The sequence below is a fragment of the Bos taurus genome, chromosome 1 (assembly GCF_002263795.3).
Source record: "Bos taurus isolate L1 Dominette 01449 registration number 42190680 breed Hereford chromosome 1, ARS-UCD2.0, whole genome shotgun sequence".
NCBI lineage: Eukaryota > Metazoa > Chordata > Mammalia > Artiodactyla > Bovidae > Bos > Bos taurus.
The window spans coordinates 109,351,932-109,379,630 of NC_037328.1; the positions used below are offsets into that span (position 1 = coordinate 109,351,932).

Sequence of the window (27,699 nt, forward strand, 5' to 3'; positions counted from 1 at the left end):
AAGTTGCAGATGAGATTTATATATATATATATATATATATATATAAACCCCTTAAAAATTCTACCTAAAGAAACTGTTAGAATTAATCAATTAATTCAGTGATGCTGCTGTATAAAAATCAATACAGAAAAAGTACTGCATTTATATATAATAATAATGAACTATCAAAGAGAAATTAAAATAATTCCACTTATAATTGCATCAATAAGAATAAAATACCTAGGAATGAATTTAACCAATAAAGTGAAAGACTTGTACACTAAAAACTAAAAGACACTGAAGAAAAAAATTGAAGACACAAATAAAAGATATTCAGTGTTAATGGGTTAGAAGAATTTTGCTAAAATGCTCACAATTTCCAAAGTAACCTACAGATTCAATGCAATCCCCATCAAAATTCCAATGGCATTCTTCGCAGAAATAGAATAAAGAATCCTAAAACTGGTATGGAACCACAAAAGACACAGAATAGCCAAAATAATCGTGAGAAAGAAAACAAAGCTAGATGTACCATACTTCCTGTTTTCAAACTCTATTACAATGCTACAGTCACCAAAACAGTTTGGTACTGGCATAAAAACAGACATATAGATCAAAGTAACAGAAGAGAGAGCCCAAAAATAAACTCACACACATAGAGTCAATTAATTTATGACAAAAGAGCCAAGAATATGCAGTGGGGAAAGGACAGTCTCTTCAATAGATGTTGTTTAGAAGACTGGTGAGCCACATGGAAAGAAATGAAAGGGACTCAAAATGGATTAAAAGCTTCAACATAAGACCTAAAACTATAAAACTTTTAGAGGAAAACACAGGAGGTAATCTCTTGGCCATCAGTTGTGGCAATGATTTTTTGGACTTGACACCAAAAGCAAAGGCAACAAAAGCAAAAGTAAACAAGTGTGACAACATCAGAATAAAAGGTTTCTATACAGCAAAGAAGACCACCAAAAAAAAAGAAAAATGAAAAGGCAAATGGTGGAATGAGGGAAAATATTTGCAAATCACATATCTGATAAGAAGCTTTTATCTAAAATAGATACAGAATTCATCCAACTTAATAGAAAAAAATTCTGATTAAAAAATGGGAAGAAGATCTGACATTTTTCCAAGGAAGACATACAAATGGCCAACGAATACATGAAAAAGTGTTCAACATCATTAACCATCAAGGAAATGCATATCAAAACCAAAATGAGGTATCACTTCACACCCATTAGAATATTTATTAGGAAAAAGACTAGAAATAAGTGTTAGCAAGGGTATGGAAAAAAGAGAATCCCTGTATACTGTTGATGGAAATGTAAATTGGTGTAGCCACTATGGAAAATATTATAGTGGTTCCTTAAAAAATTAAAAATAGAACTACTATATGATCCAACAATGCCATTTCTGGTTATTCTTCCAAAGGAAATGAAATCACTATCTTGAAAAGACATCGGTAGTCCATGTTCACTGCAGCCTTATTTATAATAGCCAAGACATGGAAACAACCTAAGTGTTCATCAATAGATGAACAGATAAATATGTGAGATGGACGTGTGTATGAATACTTTTCAGCCATAAAAGGAAGGATATCTTGCCATCTGGGATGATTTGGATGGAGCTCAAGGGCATTATGCTAAGTGAAATAAGTCAGAAAAAGACAAATACTATATGATATGACATATATGAAATCTAAAGGGGAAAAAAAGAAGTCATGGATACAGAGAACAGACTGGTGGTTGCCAGAGTGGGGGTTAAAGTAGGTGACATAGCTGATGGCAGTCAGAGGTACAAACCTCCAGTAAAGATAAAAAGTCCTAGGAGTATAATGTACAACATGGTGGCTACAGTTAACAACACTGCGTGTTAGTCACTCAGTCATGTCCGACTCTTCACAACCCCATGGACTGTAGCCCACCAGACTCCTCTGTCCATGAAATTCTCCAGGCAAGAATACTGGAGTGGGTTGCCAATTCCTGCTCCAGAATACTGTATTGTACATTTAAAAGTTGCTAAGAGAGGAGATCTTAAAAATTCTCATTACAAGAAAACAAAAATTGTACCTGTGTGGTGATGAGTGTTAACTGAACCTGTGGTGGTAACCATTTTACAGTACATGCATATGTGTGTGCATGCCTGCTCAGTTGCTTCAGTTATATCTGACTCTTTGCTACCCCATGGACTATACCCCACCAGGCTTCTCTGTCCATGGGATTTCCCCAGCAAGAATGCCAGAGTGGGTGGCCAGGCCCTCCTCCAGGGTATCTTCCCAACCCAGGGATTGAACCTGCATCCCTTGCATTGCAGGCAAATTCTTTACCACTGAGCCACGAGGGAAGCCCAATATATACATATATTAAGTCATTATGTTATTCACCTAAACTAAATCAACATATTGTGAATTATACCTCAATTTTTAAAAAATGCTTCCCCACTCCAACTAACACTCTAGAGCAAGAAACAGCCCCTTCTGACAGGCTCTGCTATGTGGACATCATGGCCTCCTACTATACCTAACATATCAGCTCAACAAATATTTTGTGGAACAGGCAAATGGGAGCAGGAAGCTCATTAAATGAAGATCTTCACTTACATTAGCAAATTACATTACTATACTTGGAAAAACATTTCAAATTCTTAAACAGTCTTTGTTGTTTCAAATAATGTTTATCATTTTTAGGTGTGTTCAAGTCAGAAATCCTCAACTTTGTGATTTTACCAAAATACAAAGTAAATTCTATCCTTCTCTTTGGTTTTATGCTAAGGAGGAAAAGAGAATAAGTAACATAATCTTATACTAATACAATATATGGAAAGACCTTAATTAAAAGGATGTCTAAAATAAGTGGCAGGTCTTTCTACCAATTATGATTCAATTTAAAACATCCAGCCTTTAATCTACCATTTCCTTTAAACAGTACTAACAGTTGGCAGGAACAATTCAACACTACAACTTGGTCCTTTATAACTTTGCTTTTCTTACAATGAATCCTAAAATTAACTGAAAACTTTGGAACAGAGAGTTTACATAAGAGAAGGCACTTAAAAGGGTTTTTTATTTGAAAAGTTATTAAGTGTTAACAGAAATGTAGAAGATTAAAGATAAAAATCACAGAAGTCCTCCTAAAATGCAGTGTATTTTAATAGGAATAAAATTAGTATGGCATTTCCTAAAAATGTGTCTATATGCCTAATTTTCTCAAATATGTAATTTCCTCTTTCCTCTAAATGTGTTTAAATGAATATGCCTTTATTTATCTTGAAGTTTCCTTCCTTTTACTAAAGTTCATCGATTCACTTAGACCATAGCAACTTGCATCAACCACACCACTGCTACCAGGAGGAGAATCTGCCAGGCTCCATACTAAGACACAGCTCAATCAAGGGTGACTTTTCCAGATGGGACTATAAAGGAAGTCAGTCCACAGGATGGCCCACAAACCTTGGTGTAGTTCATCATATATAAGAATTACTAGTTGAGCCAAATTCCCTCCGTCAAGAACTTGAACCAGAATATGCAAAGAAAATGACACAATTATAAGAAAGAACAAAAGCTAAAACAGAAATACCAAAAAAGCTTTGATGACCACTGAGTGTGCCATATCATAAACACTGAGGAATAAAAAGAGGTTATAAAGTATAAAAAAGAATATGTTAGGTGAAGAAGCTAGAAATTAGTAAACTGAAAGAAAAGCATATATAGAGTAGCTAAGACAATTTAGTTCTAGACAAATAAAATGAAACCCATAAACATTTGTTGCTGAGGACCTCTAGAGAAAAAACAAGTTATTAAAAGACAAGATTGTCATGCTCAAAACTTTCCAAAGTATGCAGGATAGTTAGTAACCACAATTTGCAGATGAACAAACAAGACCAGATAGAGGTCAAGATTATACTGCTTCTAAGTCATGGAAAAGATATCAAAATCCAGGTCTTGTAATGCCTAGTCTAAGTGTTGCAATTTTATTGTGCTGTTTCTCTGACTCATGTATAAGGCTTCCAAACACCTCTTCGCTCTACACATCCCCCTTTCAAGTACACCTTTGGGTTTGTATATTTCATAAGGGGAACAATCAAATTGCTCCTTCAGCCCAAGTGAATAATCCAATGACCCCCACACAATTATTTACATAATGTATGCAAATAGCCTTGAACCCCCAAAAGAGGAGAGCTAAAAAAAGAGACAGATAAATGAAAATATATGAGAAGCATGTGGTTTACTCCTTCATGAAAAGTACCTCTGGAACAATTCTAAATGATAAATAAATTATATCAATTACCATGGTTAACACCAATCCCTGGTGGCTCAGAGGGTAAAGAGTCTGCCTGAAATGCAGGAGACCTGAGTTTGATCCCTAGGTCGGGAAGATTTCCCTGGAGAAGAAAATGGCAACCCACTCCAATATTCTTGCCTGGAAAATCCCATGCATGGAGGAGCCTCACAGGCTATAGTCCATACAGTCACAAAGAGTTGAACACAACTGAGTAACTTCACTTTCACTTTCACCATGGTTAACAGTAATATTTCAGAGCCATACTCAAAAACAGACCAGTGCCAGTCCATAAACTGTTATAGTTCACAATAGAATAAAGAAATTGAGAATGAGGAATTAGAAACCATAACAGTCTACCCTTGAACAAAACAGGTCTGAACTGTGTGGGTCCACTTATAGAAGGATTTTTTTTTTCAATAAATAGGTACTACAGTACCACAGACTCCCATTGATTGAATCCACAAATACAGAAGGCAGTCTGTGATTTTCAACAGTAAGAGTGGTTGATCTCCCTCACAAATTCAAGGGTCAACTGTATGGTGAATTGACAGAATTATAATAGTCTTCATTAATTTCTTAAACTACTACTCTGAAATAGATTGAAAATTTAGGAGAAAAAAGTCCTATACCACAGATAATTTCAGAAGGACTTCTACACTACCTAAAACATTACACAGTCATATGATAATATGACAATTTTTTATACTATTTAACTGAAACAATACTTCCAAAGCCTGCATTCTTGAATTTGAAAAAAATTTTGAACAAGCCAGCAATGTAGTAAGAAAACAGCAAGTTATTTAATAAAGGAGATTTTTGAAAGGTGTAATTTTGAGATTATTTACTGTATACTACTTAACCATATGGTGAAGTAATTTTTTACAAGGTACAGAGAAACGAAGACTGATACCTTGTGGTCATGAAAAAATTTAAACTAAGCTTCTTCGTAAAGGAAAATTTTTTAAAGATATGGAACACAGACTTCCTCAGATCTAAGAGTGGCTTAAATGTGGAAATAGGCATATATAAGAATGTGAGCACATGGTGAAAAAATAAGAATAAAACAAATTTAATAATGGCATTGTGTCACATTAAGAAATTGTTCATATTTTTTGAGGTGCAAAGTGAAGGGTATGTGGGTGAAATAATACAGTGCCTGAATTTGCTTTGCAGTACTTCAGGAAAGAAAAGGCAAGAGAAGACAAAAGGAGGAAGAGGAGAGGGGTGGGGACAGGAGAAGGAGCAGCACAACCACCACCCCCACTGCCACCAGGCCAGCTACAGCAGCAGTGGCAAAAATCCTAGTCATCGTCGAATCCAAGTAATGAGCATACCTTATTATTCTCCAACTCTTGAATATGTTGGAAAGTATCTTAATTTTTTTAAAAAATCAATGAATTAGCTAGAAAAAAATTTCTGAAAAATCAATTTAAGAAAGTATTTCATTCTATATACAATCCCTTAAAGTTTTTAGATGAAATGCATGTATTTATACTCTTTGACAGATTTTTACAAACTGCCAATCAGGGAAACACTAAAAAGCATTTTTAAAAAGACTGTCAGTGTACACACTGCTATATTTAAAACAGATAATCAACAAGGATCTACTGTGGGGTTCTCAGGTGACGCTTGTGGTAAAGAACCTGCCTGCCTAATGCAGAAGATATAAGGGACGTGGGGACGATCCCTCGATCCAGAAGATCCCCAGGAAAAGGGCATGGCAACCCACTCCAGTATTCTTGCCTAGAGAACCCCATGGACAGAGGAGCCTGGAGGGCTATGGTCCAAAGGGTCACAAAGAATCAGACACGAATGAAACGACTTAGCACTCACTAGCACTCAAGGACCTACTGTTTATTTAGTTCAGTACTCTGTAATAACGCAAATAGGAAACGAATTTGAAAGACACATACATGTGTAAATTAATAATGCTGCTGAAACTAACACAATATTATTAAAAAACTATACTACAAAATAAAACAAAAAATTTTTAAACCAAAAAATTAAAAGAATGCCAGAAAGCCAAGTAGATGTACCCAGAAATGTAACTACATACACAAACCCCCATACATACACACACAGTGTAACTACAGGGATTCACAGTCATATGTTTACCTTTTTCCAAAGTTAATAACAATAAAAGCCACCAAAGTACCAGATATATGTCTTTAATGATAACATGCCAAAGCTAAAGGCTCATAAATTAAGTTTAATTCCAAAAATAGTCAATTACAGCTTGGTAATATCCTGTTTTTTAAATTTTATATTGGAGTATAGCTGATTAACACTACTGGGATAGTTTCAGTGGACACCAAAGGGACTCAGCCACACATATACATGTATCCATTCAATAGTTAGAACTGGACATGGAACAACAGACTGGTTCCAAATAGGAAAAGGAGTACCTCAAGGCTGTATATTGTCACCCTGCTTATTTAACTTCTACGCAGAGTACATCATGAGAAACGCTGGGCTGGATGAAGCACAAGCTGGAATCAAGATTGCTGACAGAAATATCAATAACCTCAGATATGCAGATGATAGCACCCCTATGGCAGAAATCGAAGAAGAACTAAAGAGCCTCTCGATAAAAGTGAAAGAGGAGAGCGAAGAAGTTGGCTTAAAGCTCACCATTCAGAAAACTAAGATCATGGCATCTGGTCCCATCACTTCATGGCAAAGATGGGAGAACAGAAGAAACAGTGGCTGACTTTATTTTTCTGGGCTCTAAAATCACTGCAGATGGTGACTGCGGCCATGAAATTAAAAGACACTTACTCCTTGGAAGGAAAGCTATGACCAACCTAGATAGCATACTAAAAACCAGAGACATTACTTTGTCAACAAAGGTCTGTCTAGTCAAGGCTATGGTTTTGTATGGATGTGAGAGTTGGACTATAAAGAAATGTGAGCATCAAAGAATTGATGCTTTTGAACTGTGGTGTTTGAGAAAACTCTTGAGAGTTCTTTGGACTGCAAGGAGACCCAACCAGTCCATCCTAAAGGAGATCAGTCCTGGGTGTTCATTGGTAGGTCTGATGTTGAAGCTGAAACTCCAACACTGGCCACCTGATGCGAAGAGCTGCCTCATTTGAAAAGACCCTGATGCTGGGAAAGATTGAGGGCAGGAGAAGAAGGGGATGACAGAGGATGAGATGGTTGGATGGCATCACCAACTCAATGGACATGGGTTTGGGTGGACTCCGGGAGTTGGTGATGGACAGGGAGGCGTGGCATGATGAGATTCATGAGGTCGCAAAGAGTCAGACACGACAGAGTGAATGAACTGAACTGAACTGATTCCCCTCTAAATTCCCCTCCCATTCAGGTTGCCAAATAACATTCAGTATATACGCTGCCATACTTAATGAGCATACCATGTGCTATATAGTAGGTCCTTGCTTGTTACCCATTTTAAATATAGAAGTGCGTACATGTCAATCCTAAACTTCCTAACTATCCCTTCCCCTGCATCCTTCCCTCCCATCTTTTCCTCTGCTCCTGCTGCTGCTAAGTCGCTTCAGTCGTGTCCGACTCTGTGCGACCCCCATAGACAGCAGCCCACCAGGCTCCTCTGTTCCTGGGATTCTCCAGGCAAGAATACTGGAGTGGGTTGCCATTTCCTTCTCCAATGCATGGAAGTGAAAAGTGAAAGTCAAGTCGCTCAGTTATGTCCGACTCTTAGCAATCCCATGGACTGGAGCCTACCAGGCTCCTCCATCCATGGGATTTTCCAGGCAAGAGTACTGGAGTGGGGTGCCATTCCCTTCTCTGATCTTTTCCCCTAGGAACTACAAATTCCTTCTCTAAATCTGTGAGTCTATTTCTGTTTTGCTATAAAAAGTTCGTTTGAATCATTTCTTTTTAGATTCTGCATATCAGGGATGTCATATGATATTTCTCCTCTGTCTGACTCACTTCGTTGAACAATCTCTAAGTTCAGCCATGTTGCTGAAAATAGCATTATTTCTTTCTTTTTAATGACTGAATAATACTCCATTGTATATATGTACCACATCTTTATCCATTCCTCTGTTGATGGGCATTTAGGTTGCTTCCATGTCTTGGCTACTGTAAACAGTGCTGCAATGAACACTGGGGTACGTGTATCCTTTTGGATCGTGTTTTTCTCCAGATATATGCCCAAGAGTGGGATTGCAGGGTTATAAGGCAGCTCTTAGTTTCTTAAGGAACCTGCATACTGTTCTCCATGGTGATATCCTCTTTAGTGGATAAAGCTTGAGGACATCATGGAGCTTTCTCTATCAGCTCCCTTCCTGCTTTGTTACCTGTAATTTTAAAACTCCAGTGTTTTTTGTTTTCTTCATTTCCTTTATATATATCAAAGACATGATTGCTAAAAAATTAAGAGAATAATATGACAGTAACACAACATTTAATTCAATCACAAATACCAAAAAGAAAATTTCTAATTATTGCTTTATTGATAGACATGAACCTAGTCGTGTACAAACTTTAATTTCTAGGAATCTGCACTGAGTAGAAAGTATATTCCAAAATATTCTTCATTTAAGAGTAAAAAACAATGCTCCAACTATTTTACTTTAACATATTTATTTTTAAAGTAATGCTCAACATACCACACAATCGCACTCATCTTACACGCTAGTAAAGTAATGCTCAAAATTCTCCGAGCCAGGCTTCAGCAATATGCGAACCGTGAACTTCTTGATGTTCAAGCTGGTTTTAGAAAAGCGAGAGGAACCAGAGATCAGATTGCCAACATCCACTGGATCATCGAAAAAGCAAGAGAGTTCCAGAAAAGCATATATTTCTGCTTTACTGACTATGCCAAAGCCTTTGACTGTGGATCCCAATAAACTGCGGAAAATTCTGCAAGAGATGGGAATACAAGACTACCTGATCTGCCTCTTGAGAAATTTGTATGCAGGTCAGGAAGCAACAGTTAGAACTGGACATGGAACAACAGACTGGTTCCAAATAGGAAAAGGAGTTCGTCAAGGCTGTATATTGTCACCCTGTTTATTTAACTTATATGCAGAGTACATCATGAGAAATACTGGCCTGGAAGAAACACAAGCTGGAATCAAGATTGTCGGGAGAAATATCAATAACCTCAAATATGCAGATGACACCATCCTTATGGCAGAAAGTGAAGAGGAACTAAAAAGCCTCTTGGTGAAAGTGAAAGTGGAGAGTGAAAAAGTTGGCTTAAAGCTCAACATTCAGAAAACGAAGATCATGGCATCCAGTCCCATCACTTCATGGGAAATAGATGGGGAAACAGTGGAAACAGTGGCAGACTTTATTTTTCTGGGCTCCAAAATCACTACAGATGGTGATTGCAGCCATGAAATTAAAAGACGCTTACTCCTTGGAAGGAAAGTTATGACCAACCTAGATAGCATATTCAAAAGCAAAGACACTACTTTGCCAACAAAGGTTCGTCTAGTCAAGGCTGTGGTTTTTCCTGTGGCCGTGTATGGATGTGAGAGTTGGACTGTGAAGAAGCCTGAGCGCCGAAAAATTGATGCTTTTGAACTGTGGTGTTGGAGAAGACTCTTGAGAGTCCCTTGGACTGCAAGGAGATCCAACCAGTCTATTCTGAAGGAGATCAGCCCTGGGATTTCTTTGGAAGGAATGATGCTAAAGCTGAAACTCCAGTCCTTTGGCCACTTCATGCGAAGAGTTGACTCATTGGAAAAGACTCTGGTGCTGGGAGGGACTGGGGGCAGGAGGAGAAGGGGACGACAGAGGATGAGATGGCTGGATGGCATCACTGACTCGATGGACATGAGTCTCAGTGAACTCCGGGAGTTGGTGATGGACAGGGAGGCCTGGCGTGCTGTGATTCATGGGGTCACAAAGAGTCGGACACAACCGAGCAACTGATCTGATCTGATCTGAAAGGGACCACACCATACCGTCTCTTAAAAAATAAAAATGCTTAATGTGTAATACTTACTCTATCATTCTTTCACATAACACCATACTTAAATCTTTTCTAGAAAAGTGAAAAGGCCATATCTGATAAGTAAATGTTTATTAAAATATTACTGACATATAGCATTATATCTATATTAGGCTCAAGTGCATAATGATTTTATATTAATGTAATCACTACAATAAGTCTACTTACCATCCATAAACATACACATGCTAAGTCACTTCAGTCGTGTCTGACTCTGTGCGACCCCATAGACGGCAGCCCACCAGGCTCCCCCGTTCCTGGGATTCTCCAGGCAAGAGCACTGGAGTGGGTTGCCATTTCCTTCTCCAATGCATGAAAGTGAAAAGTGAAAGTGAAGTCGCTCAGTCATGTCCGACTCTTAGCGACTCCATGGATTGCAGCCTAACAGGCTCCTCCGTCCATGGGATTTTCCAAGCAAGAGTACTGGAGTGGGGTGCCATTGCCTTCTCCAATAAACATACCTAGTAACGAAAAAAATTTTTTCTTATATCTTTAACATTTACTCTCTTAGCAACCTTCAAATATGCAATAGAATATTATTAACCACAGTCAACATGCTGTACAGCACATCCCCATAACTTAGTTACTTTATATTTTGGAAGTTTGTACCTTTTAACATCCTTAACGCATTCACCCTCCCCAATGGCAACCAACAATCTGTTCCCTGTATCTATGAGCTTGGCTTTGAGTTGGTTGCTTTGGTTTATTCTATTCCACACATAAGTGAAATCATACAGTATTTGTCTTTGACTTATTGCACTTAGAACAATGCTCTCAAGCCCAACCATGTTGTCACAAATGGCAAAAATCCACTCCTTTTTATAGATGAGTAGTATTCCACATTTTTATCCATTCATCCATCAACAGACACAGGCTATTTCGTTATCTTGACTACTGTGAATAATGCTACAATGAGTAATATTAAAAGCAACTGGAACCTCCTTTATCAGATAAAGTATTTAAGATAAGCTTTTGTCCCAAGGCTTAAGCAATCAACCAGAACTTTAGGAACCAACATTCTGCAAATCAGGCTAAGAGTTGATTTGGTCTACCCATGTAGCTGACAATGCACATAACTGTTCTTCTGTAATTTTTTTAGATCAAACAAAAGTAATTTTTTAGACTTTCAAAATCCTCCTAAACAAAGGTCCTAAGTACACTATTTTTCTTAAAAACCTCTGTTAGAAATGGAAAAATAAATTCTTTATTCAATATACTAACTCTACTATTAGGATTTATTGAAATCTACACTACTATTAAGAACTGATGACTTCATCCTTGCCTAAAGGAAAACTCTAGTAATCTGAGACACAAATGAAAGAGAGTTTGAAGACAATGAAATTTTTTTCAATGGTTGGCTGGAAAAATAAAGTAGTCCAAAAGAAGCCCACAAAGAACTATTCAAAAATGACTATAGGATCAATCCCATTTAATATTTTTATAAGATGCCTAATATGATAAAAAAAAATAATAGAAACTTCTAATATGAAGAGGACAGGGAAATGTCAAATCTAACAAGAAACAAAACAGAGAAAAAATGACATTGTATCAAAAAAAAAATTCTACAATGAAAATCAGCAAAATATAACATATTTAATGGATAACTACTCTCCCCATCAGAATGAAGTTCTTGAAAATCCTCACAGTGGGAGAATTCTTGGATAACAAACACATAATTTTAATTTTTTTCAATGGGATTGCAAGACAATGTATAAAGCTTCATAAATATGTTTTACATTCACTAAAATAAACAATTACCAAAAGCATTTCCCTCCCCTAACTTGGTAATAAGCTATACTTTTCACTTTACCTTTGAAACTGAGAGAAAATGTACTGCTCAGATTAAAATAGACAATAATAGGGCTCAAATAGGAAGGGAAGGGAGTAGATAATTACTCAGAAGGACCTGCAACCTCTTTTAGTTAATAGATACTTATAACTGCAGAGTCATTTAAGTTCTTTTTTTAAAAACTATTCATTTTTAATTGGAAGACAATTGCTTTACATATTGTGTTGGTTTCGGCTACACATCAACATGAATCAGCCATAGATAGATATATATATAGATAGATAGATAGATATATGGCCCTTACCTCTCAAACCTCTCTCCCACTTCCCACCCCATCGCACCCCTGTAGGTTGTCACAGAATATTGGGTTTGAGCTCTCTGCATGATATAGTAAATTTCCATTGACTATGTACTTTTCATATGGTAATTTATATGCTTCGATACTACTATCAGCCTTGCCTAATTCAATGAAACTATGAACCATGCCACAAAGGGCAACCCAAGATGGATGGGTCAAGGTGGAGACACTGGAAAAACGTGGTCCACAGGAAGGGAATGGCAAACCACTTCAGTATTCTTGCCTTGAGAACCCCATGAACAGTATGAAAAGGCAAAAAGATAGGACACTGAAAGATGAATTCCCCAGGTTGGTAAGTGCCCAATATGCTACTAGATCAGTGGGGAAATAACTCCAGAAAGAATGAAGGGGTGCAGCCAAAGCAAAAACAACACCCAGTTGTGGATGTGACTGGTGATAGAAGCAAGGTCCGATGCTGTAAAGAGCAATATTGCATAGGAACCTGGAATGTCAGGTCCATGAATCAAGGCAAATTGGAAGTGGTCAAACAAGAGATGGCAAGAGTGAATGTCGACATTCTAGGAATCAGCGAACTGAAATGGACTGGAATGGGTGAATTTAACTCAGATGACCATTATAATCCCTTAGAAGAAATGGAGTAGCCATCATACTCAACAAAAGAGTCCAAAATGCAGTTCTTCAATGCGATCTGAATAATGACAGAATGATCTCTGTTCATTTACAAGGCAAACCATTCACTATCACAGTAACCCAAGTCTATGCCCCAACCAGTAATGCTGAAGAAGTTGAAGTTGAACGAATCTATGAAGACCTACAAGACCTTCTAGAACTAACACCCAAAAAAGATGTCCTTTTCATTATAGGGGACTGGAATGCAAAAGTAGGAAGTCAAGAAATAACTGGAGTAACAGGCAAATTTGGCCTTGGAGGACAGAATGAAGCAGGGCAAAGACTAATAGAGTTTTGCCAAGAGAAAGTACTGGTCATAGCAAACACCGTTTACCAACAACACAAGAGAAGACTCTAAACATGGACATCACCAGATGGTCAACACCTAAATCAGACTGATTATATTCTTTGCAGCCAAAGATAGAGAGCTCTATACAGTCAGCAACAACAAGACCAGGAGCTGACTGTGGCTCAGATCAAGAACTCTTTATTGCCAAGAAGGTGCAGGTGAAGTCGCTCAGTCGTGTCTGACTCTTTGCAACCCCATGGACTATAGCCTATCAGGCTCCTCTGTCCATGGGATTTTCCAGGCAAGAATACTGGAGTGGGTTGCCATTTCCTTTTCCAGGAGATCTTCCCAACCAAGGGACTGAACTCGGGTCTCCCACCTTGTAGGCAGACACTTTACTGTCTGAGCCACCAGGGAAATCCTTATTGCCAAATATAGACTTAAATTGAAGAAAGTAGGGAAAACCAATAGACAGTTCAGGTATAACCTAAATCAAATCCCTTATGATTATACAGTGGAAGTGAGAAACAGATTTAAGGGACTAGATCTGAGAGACATAGTACCTGAGGAACTATGGACGAGGTTTGTGACATTGTATAGGAATGTACATCCCCAAGAAAAAGAAATGCAAAAAAGCAAGATGGCTGTCTGAGGAGCTTTACAAATAGCTGTGAAAAGAAGAGAAGCTAAAGGCAAAGGAGAAAAGCAAAGATATAAGTATCTGAATGCAGAGTTCCAAAGAATAGCAAGGAGAGATAAGAAAGCCTTCCTCAGTGATCAGTGCAAAGAAATAGAGGAAAACAATAGAATGGGAAAGACTAGAGATCTCTTCAAGAAAATTAGAGATACCAAGGAAACATTTCATGCAAAGATGAGCTAAATAAAGGACAGAAATCATATGGACCTAACGGAAGCAAAAGATATTAAGAATAGGTATCAATAATACACATAAGAACTGTACAAAAAAGATCATCACAACCCAAACAATTGTGATGGTGTGATACTCACCTAAAGCCAGATATCCTGGAATGTGATGTCAACTGGGCCTTAGAATCACTACGAACAAAGCTAGTGGAGGTGATGGAATTCCAGTTGGGGTATTTCAAATTCTAAAAGATGATGCTGTGAAAGTGCTGCACTCAATATGCCAGCAAAGTTGGAAAACTCAGCAGTGGCCACAGGACTGGAAAAGGTCAGTTTTCATTCCAATCCCAAAGAAAGGCAATGCCAAAGAATGTTCAAACTACTGCACAATTGCACTCACCTCACATGCTAGTGAAGGAATGCTCAAAATTCTTCAAGCCAGGCTTCAACAATATGTGAACCATAAACTTCCAGATGTTCAAGCTGGTTTCAGAAAAGGCAGAGGAACGAGAGATCAAATCGCCAACATCTGGTGGATCATCAAAAACACAAAGAGAGTTCCAGAAAAACACCTACTTCTCCTTTATTGATTATGCCAAAGGCTTTGATGCGTGGATCGCTATAAACTCTGGAAAATTTTTCAAGAGATAGGAATACCAGACCAACAGACCTGCCTCTTGAGAATCTGTATGAAGCTCAGGAAGCAACAGTTAGAACTGGACATGGAACAGCAGACTGGTTCCAAATCAGGAAAGGAGTATGTCAAGACTGTATATTGTCACCCTGCTTATTTAACTTATATGCAGAGTACATCATGAGAAACACTGGGCTGGATGAGGCACAACCTGGAATCAAGATGCTGGGAGAAATATCAATAACCTCAGATATGCAGATGACACCACCCTTATGGCAGAAAGTGAAGAGGAACTAAAGAGCCTCTTGATGAAAGTGAAAGAAGAGAGTGAAAAAGTTGGCTTAAAGCTCAACATTCAGAAAACAAGGATCATGGCACCTGGTCCCATCACTTCATGGGAAATAGATGGGGAAACAGTGGAAACAGTGTCAGACTTTATTTTGGGGGGCTCCAAAATCACTGCAGATGGTGATTGCAGCCATGAAATTAAAAGACACTTACTCCTTGGAAGGAAAGTTATGACCAACCTAGATAGCATATTGAAAAGCAGAGACATTACTTTGCCAACAAAGGTCCATCTAGTCAAGGCTATGGTTTTTCCAGTAGTCATGTACGGATGTGAGAGTTGGACTGTGAAGAAAGCTGAGCGCCGAAGGGTACCTGTGTCTTTTTCAATTATGGTTTCCTCAAGGTATATGCCGAGTAGTGAGCCTCTTAAGTCATAGGGTAGTTTTACTTCTAGTTTTTCAAGGAATCTCCATACTCTTCTCCATAGTGGCTGTAACAAGTTACATTTCCACCAACAGTGCAAGAGGGTTTCTTTTTCTCCACACCCTCCGATGTTTATTGTTTGTAGATTTTTTGATGATGGCCATTCTGACCGGTGCAAGGTGATACCTCAAGGTAGTTTTGATTTGCATTTCTCTAATAGTGAGTCCTGTTGAACATCTTTTCATGTGTTTATTAGCCATCTGTTTGTCTTCTTTGGAGAAATATCTGTTAAGGTCTTCCATCTATTTTCGGATTGGGTTGTTTGTTTTTCTGGCATTGAGCTGCATGAGGTACATGTATATTTTGGAGATTAATCCTTTGTCAGTTGTTTCATTCGCTATTATTTTCTCCCATTCCAAGGATTGTCTTTTCACCTTGCTTATAGTTTCCTTCACTGTTTAGTTTAATTAAGTCTCATTTTTTAATTTTTGTTTCTATTTCCATTACTCTAAGAGGTGGGTCTTAGAGGATCTTGCTGTGATTTAAGTCAAAGAGTGTTCTGCCTATGTTTTCCTCTAAGAGTTTTATAGTTTATGGTCTTACATTTAGACCATAAATGTAAGGTCTTACATTTAGGTCTTTAATCCATTTTGAGTTTATCTTCGTGTAATGGTGTTATGACATGTTATAGTTTCATTCTTTTACACAAAGCTCTCCAGTTTTCCCAGCATCACTTATTGAAGAGCCTATTTTTTCTCCATTATATATTCTTGCCTGCTTTGTCAAAGATAAGGTGCCCATAGGTGTATGGGTTTATATCTGGGCTTTCTGTCTTATTCCATTGGTCTATATTTCTGTTTTTGTGCCAGGACCATACTGTCTTGATGACTGCAGCTTTGTAGTATAGTCTGAAGTCTGGAAGGTTGATTCCTCCAGCTCCCTTCTTCCTTCTCAAGATTGCTTTGACTATTCAGGGTCTTTTTCATTTAACTTCTATTGTAAATGTTTTTGACATTGACAAAAATGCTCTTACCTAGTGGATCCATGGCATTTTAGGATGTCAAGTACCTCCTCAAAGAGTAAATTAAAAATTATGTATGTAAGAACAAACTTGTAGACACAGTGTAGGAAGAAGAGGGTGGTATGAATTGAGAGAGTAGCATGGATATATATACACTACCATATTAAAACAGATAGCCAGTGGGAAAGTTCTGTGTGTCACAGGGAGCTCAATCCAGAGATCTGTGACAACCTAGAGAGGTGGGGTGGAATGGGAGATGGGATGGTGGTTCAAGAGGGAGGGGACATATTATACCTGTGGTTGATTCATATTAATGTAGGACAAAAACTAGCATAATATTTTAAAGCAACTGTCTTCCAATAAAAAATTTTTTTAATATGTATGTAAATATATAAAATTTTCTGGGAAGAAGATCCATGGCTTTCATCAGATCCTCCCTTCAAAATTTCACCTTACATCTAAAGTGATCAAAGAAAAGTTAAAGAACCAACCACCAACCAGATTTTTCTGCTTATGACAACCCAATAAACCTGGAATTTTCTCTAGTATTTGGAAAAAACATAGAATATGAACTGTGGACTTCTTTCAAAACTCTTTTTCCACTTTATTCCTGTCTACAGTAATTTATTCACACCTTGTATAAAGGTCCATTTTTAGACTTTGCTTATACCATTCCCTAAAATAAAGACCTTAAAAACTAAATTGGTACCTATTAATTTCCAGGAAAACGCTTTGCTTTAAAAACAAAAACAAAAAACTTGTTACAAAATTCTAGCTGCCAGTTTTACAAATTAGTAAGAATGCTTTTTGATGCTACAGGTCTCTGGTCCCCAACCTGAAGGTTTTGCCTCCTTGTCTGTATTCCACAAATTTGATGATGGGAGACACATTTTTAAACCCCTTTGGCAAGAAGAGCCCCTTCCTCTTTCGAGTTTGAGCTGACAATATGCCTTTCATTTTACACTGTCATGGCACTTTATGTATAGCACTACTAGACATCAACCTTGGCAGTAACAGGTCTGACAGTACAAACAACATTCTTTTTAATCTCTTCTTGCCCAATATCATAAGGGATACAAATACCACATGGTAATACACACAGCTCAATGATAAAATATAATATATTTTCACGACACTTAATATGTATGTGACCAATCGTCTAAGAAGCAACTGGCAGAAGAACAAAGGTGGAAACAAGTGACCCAGATGTCCAGCAGAGGTTCTGAAAAACATACATGGTACAGAAGGAAATCTACATTATATCTGAATTTCAAATAAGGCAAACTCATAAATGAGAAAGCATTACTATACTCATAAAATAAGAGAGATCTGGAAAGAGATCTGGTAGTCATTATATACTGTTTCCTGAAGAGTAACATTTCCAATGTGCTCTTATAGTCAGAAAGGCCAACTATAATAGTGGCCATTAACAGAAAGCATATTGGAAACAGAAAAGAAAATCCTACCTCAGTCTATTTTATACAAAACCATCTTTTGACAAGAACCAGGCAATACATATTAATGAAAATAAAATTATCAGGAAGGTAAGGGTTGAGGGGGCCTTCCATATGAAGGTAAACCATAACACTGGAATCTTCAGCTTGAAAATAATGCTGAAAGGTAACTGGCACAAAATGCATACATTCCAAAGACAACAGGTTGTGACAGAGTGTGAACACAGATTATTTCATAAAAATAATAGAACAACAAAACCAATGAAAACTCTTAAAAATCTAGATTGGAGAAGAAAATAATTTATAGAGTGGATAATGCCAAAAGGTTCCTTATTTCTTGTCACAATAAAACTCTGAGGAAAAAACTTACAATATACTATATGTATCAACAAAAACTTAAGGAAAAAGATTTAAAGGATAAAATATGCTTTGCATATTTAACTTTAAAAAATAAAAACTAAGTGGATTTTGCAAAGATATCTTTATATATCAATTTCATATCTAATCTCTGTAAATGCAAAGTTTATTCTAAATATTTTTAAAAACTCAAGAAGAGATATCTTAGAAAAAAGAGATAACTTCCTAGAAACACAAAACCTACCAAGATTGAATCATGATGAAAGAGAAAATCTAAATGGACAATTAGTACTAAAAAGATAAAACTTGTAATTAAAAACCTCCCTCCCCCCACCCGCCACCAAAAAAGTCCAGGACCAGATGGCTTCACTGGTGAATTCTATCAAACATTCGAAGAAGGATGAATACCAATCTTTCTCAAACACTCCCAAAAAATATAAGAGGAGGGAATTCGTCCAAACTCATTTTATGAGGCCAGCATTACCCTGACACCAAAATTAGACAAGGACATCACAAAAGAAGAAAATGACACTAACACTCCCAAAGAACACAAATGAAAACAATCTTCCAAAGAAAAAAGAAAAAACATACCAGCAAATCAAACTGAGCAATACATTAAAATGACCATCAACCCTAATCTATTGGAATTTGTTCCAGGGATTCAAGGATGGTTCAACATCGGCAAATCAGTCAATGTGATATACCACATTAACAGAATGAAAGATAAAAATCACAATCATCTCAGTAAATCCTAAAAAAGTATTTTACAAAATTCAACATCCATCCATGAAAAAAACTCTCAACTAAGTGAGTATAAAGGGAATGTACCACAACAAAAGGGCCATATGTAAAAAGCTCACAGTTAATATCACCATTTCATCAATGGTGTAAAACTGAAAGCATTTCTTCTAAGATCAGGAACAAGACAAGGATGCCCACTCTTGCCACTTTTATTCCCCATGGAATTGGAAGTCCTAGCTAAAGCAATTAGGCAAGGAAAAAAAAGGCATCTAAATTGGAAAAGTAATCTGTCACCATTTACAAATCGCATTATTTTATACATAAAGAACTCTATGAGTCTGTTTCTGTTTTGTAAGTTCATTTGTATCATTTCCTTTTAGATTTCACATATAAAGGATGCCATATGATATTTCTCTTTCTCTGTCTGACTTCACTCAGTATGACAATCTCTAGGTCCATCCAGTCCTGTGTACATTCTGGTGGCTCTATGGTGGGTTAATGACTACCTATGCATTCTTTTTAATGACTGGGTAACAAACTTAGAGTGAACTTATGGTTGCCAGGAGGAAGATGAGGAGATGGGATAGTTAGGGAGTTTGGGATGGACAGGTACACACTGTTATATTTTAAATGGATAACCAACAAGGACCTACTGCATAGCAACATGGAACTCTATTCATGTTATGTGGCAGCCTGGATGGCGGGGTGGTGTTTGAAGGAGAATGGATACATGCATATGCATAAGCAAGGACCTTTGCTGTTGACTTGAAACTATCACAATATTGTTAACTGGCTATACCCCAATGTAAAATAAAAAGTTTAAAAAAAATAAAAACCAAAAAATACATATAACTCAAGTGCTCACTAACTAATTATTAAAGCATTTACTGAGTGCAAATAAATAAATAAATTTCAAAGGTGGTTTTTGGAATTAAAAAAAGAAAAACTTTGGAGGTTCCACCAAAAAATTGTTAGATCTAATAAAAATAAATTCAGGAAAGCAGCAGGATGCAAAATAAACACACACAAAAAAGTGTTCCATTTATACACACTAATAATGAGCTATAAGAAAGAGAAATTAAGAAAACAATCCCATTTACAATTGGATCAATTAGAATAAAAGTATCTAGGAATAAAATTAACCGTGGAGTTGAAAGACCTGTATACTTAAAAACTAAATGACATGAATGAAAAGAATTGAAGACACAAATAAATCAAATGATATACAGTGCTAAAGTGTCAGAAGAATTTTGTTAAAATGTCCATATTTGTCAAATCTAGATTCTAATCTAATCTAACTGACAGATTCTGCACAATCTCCATCAAAATTTCAACAGCATTCTTCACAGAAATAGACCAAATAATGCTAAAATTGGTATGGAACCACAAAAGACCCAAAATAGCCAATGCAATCTTGAGAAAGAAAACAAAGCTGGATGTACCACACTTTCTAGTTTCAAACTCTATTACAATGCTGAGGCAGAACTGTGTTTGGGTGTCTCCTGTGGAGGTATGGGTCAGCAGTGGACTACTGCAGGGGCAAGGGCTCTGGGTGCAGTAGACCTGGGTATGGCATAAGCCCTCTTGGAGGAGGTAGTCATTAACCCACCATATAGCCACCAGAATGTACACAGGACTGGAGAAACACACTCTTGGAGGGCACAAACAAAACCCAGGCACACCAGCCCATAGGAGAAAAGAGCAGTGACTCCACAAGAGACTGACCCAGGGTTGCCCATGAGTGTCCAAGAGTCTCCGACGGAAGCATGGGTTGGCAGTGGCCTACTGCAGGGTATGGGGCACTGAGTACAGCAGTGTGCGTATGGGATCTTTTGCAGGAGGTCTCCATTATTTTAATTCAGTCAGTTCAGTCGCTCAGTAATGTTCAACTCTGCAACCCCATGGACTTCAGCATGTCAGGCCTCCCTGTCCATCACCAACTGCCAGAGTTTACCCAAACTGATGTCCATTGAGTTGGTGATGCCATACAAACAATTCATCCTCTGTTGTCCCCTTCTCCTCCTGCCCCCAATCCCTCCCAGCATCAGGGTCTTTTCCAATGAGTCAGCTCTTCACATGAGATGGCCAAAGTATTGGAGTTTCAGCTTCAGCATCAGTCCTTCCAATTAACACCTGGGACTGATCTCCTTTAGGATGGACTGGTTGGATCTCCTTGCAGTCCAAGGGACTCTCAAGAGTCTTCTCCAACACCACAGTTCAAAAGCATCAATTTTTCAGTGCTCAGCTTTCTTTACAGTCCAACTCTCACATCCATACATGACTACTGGAAAAACCATAGCCATGACTAGACAGACCTTTGTTGGCAAATTATCTTAATTATCTCCACCATGGTTTGGACTCAGCTCAAAGAACAGGGAGGGAACACAGCCCTGCCCTTCAACAGAAAATTGGATTAAATATTTACTGAGCATGGCCATGCCCATCAGAACAAGACCATTTCCCCCTCAGTAAGTCTCTCCCATCAGGAAGCTTCCATAAGCCTCTTATCCTTATCCATCAGAGGGCAGAAAGAATGAAAACCACAATCAAAGAAAACTAACCAATCTGATCACATGGACCACAGCTTGAATAACTCAATGAAACTATGAGCCATGCCGCATAGGGCAACCCAACATGGACAGATCATGGTGGAGAGTTCTGGGAAAACATGGTCCACTGGAGAAGGGAATGGCAAACCACTTCAGTATTCTTGCCTTGAGAACCCCATGAACAGTATGAAAAGGCAAAAAGATAGGACACTGAAAGATGAACTCGCCAGGTTGGTAGGTGCCCAATATGCTACCGGAGATCAGTGGAGAAATAACTCCAGAAAGAATGAAGGGGTGCAGCCAAAGCAAAAACAACACCCAGTTGTGGATGTGACTGGTGATGGAAGTAAAGTCCAATGCTGTAAAGAGCAATACTGCATAGGAACCTGGAATGTCAGGTCCATGAATCAAGGCAAATTGGAAGTGGTCAAACAGGAGATGGCAAAAGTGAACACTGACATTTTAGGAATCAGCAAACTAAAATGGACTGGAATGGGTGAATTCAATTCAGATGACCATTATATCTACTACTGTGGGCAAGAATCCCTTAGAAGAAATGGAGTAGACATCAAGAGTCCGAAATGCAGTTATTCGATGTGATCTGAATAATGACAGAATGGAGTCTATGCCCCAACCAGTAATGCTGAAGAAGCTGAAGTTCAACGGTTCTATGAAGACCTCCACGACCTTCTAGAACTAACACCCAAAAAAGATGTCCTTTTCATTATAGGGGATTGGAATGCAGAAGTAGGAGGTCAAGAAATACCTGGAATAACAGGCAAATTTGGCCTTGGAGTACAGAATAAAGCAGGGCAAAGGCTAATAGAGTTTTGCCAAGAAAACGCACTGGTCATAGCAAACACCCTCTACCAACAACACAAGAGTAAACTACACATGGACATCACGAGATGGTCAACACCGAAATCAGACTGATTATATTCTTTGCAGCCAAAGATGGAGAAACTGTATACAGTCAGCAAAAACAGGACCAAGAGCTGACTGTGGCTGATACCATGAACTCCTTATTGCCAAATTCACTTAAATTGAAGAAAGTAGGGAAAACCACTAACGATTCAGGTATGACCTAAATCAAACCCTTTATGATTATACTGTGGAAGTGAGAAACAGATTCAGGGAATTAGATCTGATAAGAGTTCCTGAAGAACTACAGACAGAGTTTCGTGACACTGTATAGGAGGCAATGATCAAGACCATCCCCAAGAAAAAGAAATGCAAAAAGCCTAATGGTTGTCTGAGGAGGCCTTACAAATAGCAGTGAAAAAAAGAGAAGCTAAAGGCAAGGGAGAAAAGGAAAATATACCTATTTGAATGCAGAGTTGCAAAGAATAGCAAGAAGAGATAAGAAACCCTTTCTCAGTGATCAGTGTAAAGAAACAGGGGAAAACAATAGAATGGGAAAGACTAGAGATCTCTTCAAGAAAATTAGAAATACTAAGGGAACATTTCATGCAAAGATGGGCTCAATAAAGGACAGAAATGGTATGGACCTAACAGAAGCAGAAGATACTAAGAGGAGGTGGCAAGAATGAATACACAGAAGAACTATACAAAAAGATCTTCATGACCCAGATAATCATGATGGTGATTATCACTAACATAGAGCCAGACATCCTGGAATGTGAAGTCAAGTGGGCCTTAGGAAGCATCAGTACGAACAAAGCTAGTGGAGGTGATGGAATTCCAGTTGAGCTATTTCAAATCTTAAAAGATAATGCTGTGAAACTGCTGCACTCAATATGCCAGCAAATTAGGAAAACTCAACGGTGGCCACAGGACTGGAAAAGGTCAGTTTTCATTCCAATCCCAAAGAAAGGCAATGCAAAGAATGCTCAAACTATGGCACAATTGCACTCATCTCACATGCTAGTAAAGTAATGCTCAAAATTCTCCAAGCCAAGTTTCAACAATATGTGAACCATGAATTTCCAGATGTTCAAGTTGGATTTAGAAAAGGCAGAGGAACCAGAGATCAAATTGCCAACATCCACTGGATCATCAAAAATGCAAGAGAGTTCCAGAAAAACATCTGCTTCTGCTTTATTGACTATGCCGAAGCCTTTGACTGTGTGGATCACAACAAACTGTGGAAAATTGTCCAAGAGATGGGAATACCAGACCACCTGCCTGCCTCTTGAGAAATCTGAATGCAGGTAAAGAAACAACAGTTAGAACTGGACATGGAACAACAGACTGGTTCCAAATAGGAAAAGGAGTACGTCAAGACTGTATATTGTCACCCTGCTTATTTAACTTATATGCAGAGTACATCATGAGGAATGCTGGGCTGGAGGAAGCACAAGCTGGAATCAAGATTGCTGGGAGAAATATCAGTAACCTCAGATATGCAGATGACACCACCCTTATAGCAGAAAGTAAAGAAGAACTAAAGAGCCTCTTGATGAAAGTGAAAGGGGAGAGTGTAAAACTTGGCTTAAAGCTCAACATTCAGAAAACTAAGATCATGGCACCTAGTCCCATCACGTCATGGCAAATAGATGGGGAAACAATGGAAACAGTGACACTTTATTTTTGGGAGCTCTTAAATCACTGCAGATGATGACTGCAGGCATGAAATTAGAAGACGCTTGCTCCTTGGAAGAAAAGTTAAGATCAACCTAAACAGCATATTAAAAAGAAGAGATATTACTTTGCCAACAAAGGTCCATCCAGCCCAAGCTTTGGTTGTTCCATTAGTCATGTACGGATGTGAGAGTTGGACTATAAAGAAAGCTGAGTGCCGAAGAAATGATGCTTTTGAACTGTGGTATTGGAGAAGACTCTTGAGAGTCCCTTGGACTGCAAGGAGAGCCAACCAGTCCATCCTAAAGGAATCAGTCCTGAAGATTCATTGGAAGGACTGATGCTGAAGCTGAAACTCCAATACTTTGGCCACCTGATGCGAAGAGCTGACTCACTGGAAAAGACCCTGATGCTGGGAAAGATTGAAGGCAGGAGAAAAAGGGGACGACAGAGGATGAGATGGTTGGATGGCATCACTGACTCAATGGACATGAGTTGGGTAAACTCTGCGAGTTGGTGATGGACAGGGAGGCCTGGCATGCTGCAGTCCATGGGGCTGCAAAGAGTCAGACATGACTAAGAGACTGAACTGAACTGATTACAATGCTACAGTCATCAAAGCAGTTTGTTACTGGCATAAAAACAGACATATAGATAACAGAACAAAACAGAGAGCCCCCAAACAAACCCACATGTATATAGTCAATTAATTTATGACAAAAGAGTCATGAATACACAATAGGAAAAGGACAGTGTCTTCTAGAAGTCATATTGGGAAAATCAGCCGCATGAAAAGGAGTGAAATTGGACCATTATTTTATACCTCACACAAATGTCAACTCAAATATTAAGCACTGATTCCATGAAATAAAACAAATGTAATTCCAAGTGGCACTATTGGTAAAGGATTCACCTGCCATCCAAGAGACACAAGAGACGTGGGTTCAATCTGTGGGTCAGGAAGATACCCTCGAGAAGGAAACGGCACCCCTCTCCAGTATTCTTGCCTGAAAAATTCCATGGGCAGAAGAGCCTGGCAGGCTACAGTCCATGATGCCACAAAGAGTCGGACATGACTGAACAACTGAGCACACAATGACCTTTTAAAAACCAGATTTATAAATATATAATCCATATCCTTCCTCATCAAACAATGAGTGAAATACAGAGGAAAACAAAAAAAGCACATAATTAATGATTCCTATACTTACAGTCAACAACATTATAAAAACATACAACAATTTACCTACTTTTAAACCACTCTGACAATAAATAATAATTATCAATTTTTTTTTGGCAAGACTCCACAGTTTTGCAGTTTTATAGGAAGGAGCAGGGGAAAATAACAAATTTCATTCTCAATAAATTATCCTTATCTACCTACACAGGTTTCTATCTTTGCTTTTACCATAAGGATATAAAAGAGTAAATAGACAAAAATATAAAGAAAAATCAAAAAGCAAATTTTATATGACAGTAAGCTTCTCTAGAACAGGAACCACATTGTCTGCCAACATCCAAGGAGTCACCCAGTAAAACATGCTGGCAGTTAGTTATACCCAACAGTAGTGCCTATGGCAAGCTACCATGGTAAATTCTGATCTGGGCTCTGCCCAGGCAACAAAGATGTCCCTACATAGCATTCTCCAGATTTTCCTCTGTTAACGAGGGTCAAGAAATAGCAAGAAATTCAGCAACTGAGATAATGAAATTATCTCATCCTAAAGCATGGATTAAATGACTTTAACTTGATACACTGGTAAATATTACATAAAGAAGTATGGCCAATTTCTAGTGATCTATACCAGTGAAGAGGAGCAAAAGAAAATCTAAATGAACAGCTCTTCCACTCAGCTTGTTTAGAGTCATGACCCTACTCTTCACAACAGTGAAATCTGGTCCAAAAACAGAAAAGCAGCCATAACTTAGCTAACATTCAGTCAATTCAGAACTCTCCAGGAAGAGTTCCCCACAATGCAGCTGCCACCCTAGGCAGAAATCTGTACCCCAATTTTAGATGGACAGGAAAGTGTTCCATGTGAGTCAAAAACAAAAGAACTAAAATTGCTCTGCAGTTAAGCTGAGAAGAAATGTCTATGAAAACATCATCTCCTTTGTCATTAGAAAATACAGTTCTTATACCAGCTGAAAATTTAGATATTCTTTATCTATTAATTATTGAAGGTTAAGTCAACTAATTAATATTTACTATACTTCTTTTGGACCTAAACAACATATTTTGATGTGAAAGTATTAAAACTAATTTAAAATTATCTGAAAACTGGAAGGGTACCATCCTAAAGCAAAAGATAAAAAAGGACAGCATTCATTTATTTAATCAGCCTAATACTACAAAGCCACATAAAATCTTTTATCAACTATAAATCACTGAATCTTTTATTAAAAAAATTTGGAGATTTCATGACATACTTAACAGATCACCTTTTGCCTACTTTGGATTAAATGCTATAAACCTAGAAAATCCTAATTAAAAAGCAATTTGACAAAGAAGTGGGCAGTGGGGCACAGGGAGAGTACCCTTTTCTTAAAATGAGCTCATTAATTCCATAGGATTAATAATTAAAAGTCCATCTGTTTTGAATGTCAATGTAAAACTGCTGAGGGTTCCAGTCAAGGGCATACTAATAAAAACAGTGACCTGAATAAAAGCTTACTGCATTCATGGTTAGACTCACAGTCTGTACTTCATCTTTATTTTGGATGATTTTATAAATAAATATAAATATTTATAAATATGCACAACCTATGGTAAATAAACAATAAAAACACACATTTATTTAATTGTATGCTTAAGGAATAGAGCAAACTTTTAAAAACAGATAAACTTTGTACTTATATAAGCATTCACTTTACACTTAATTTATTATCCCCAAGCAGACAGCTCATTTTCAGATTGTCTGTCCAAGAACAAGGTTACCCAGCTTTGCTCCTCCAGAATTTTCTCACTGCTTCTATTGATCCTGCGTGATCTATGCCTATTTAAAAAATGAAGAAAGAAAAAAACACCCTGTGAAATGAGAAGTCATCAAATCACCATACACTTAGGGAACTATTTCTGCTGCCACTACCTGGTTTACCTTGGAATTAACTTCTCTAGTCTCAGTTTCCTCATCTAAAAGAAACAGTCTAAAATAAACTTTTAACCCTAAAAATTCTGCATCCATGGCTCTCTAGCACCTCATATCCACTTCTGAAAGTTATAAATCAGATAAACAAAAACTTACATAAGAAGAACATTCTCAATACAAAGAATAAAAGCTCTGTAGGACACTAGAGCAAAGGAGAGTTCTGTAGAGAAGCAAGTAGGCAATGTCAATGTGAGTAGATGTTTAATTCTTTGAAGTGGCTTAATTATTAATTATTCTTTTGGACCATGATAACATGGCAAAATAACAGGTACCCTCACTAGTTTTCTTTTAAAAACTCAAAAGTGAAAAATTATTTAAAATTAATTTTTGCTTAAATGACTATCATAAAAATTATCCTCAAACAATTTAGAAATAGAATTATAGCCAGAATGAATTCAAT

At 37.7% G+C, this 27,699-nt stretch overlaps 1 protein-coding gene and 1 long non-coding RNA gene across 3 annotated transcripts in view; both read right to left on the reverse strand.

The window, feature by feature from the left end:
* The window catches only part of RSRC1 (arginine and serine rich coiled-coil 1), a 447,324-nt gene that overhangs the window by 385,453 nt on the left and 34,172 nt on the right, over positions 1-27,699 (reverse strand). The gene's annotated exons all lie outside the window — the stretch shown is intronic.
* Positions 41-27,699, reverse strand: part of LOC132345777 (uncharacterized) — a 48,383-nt gene continuing 20,724 nt past the window's right edge. Inside the window, exon 3 of the long non-coding RNA XR_009495328.1 lies at positions 41-27,146. This is a non-coding gene — a long non-coding RNA (uncharacterized lncRNA). The remainder of the gene's footprint in view (positions 27,147-27,699) is intronic.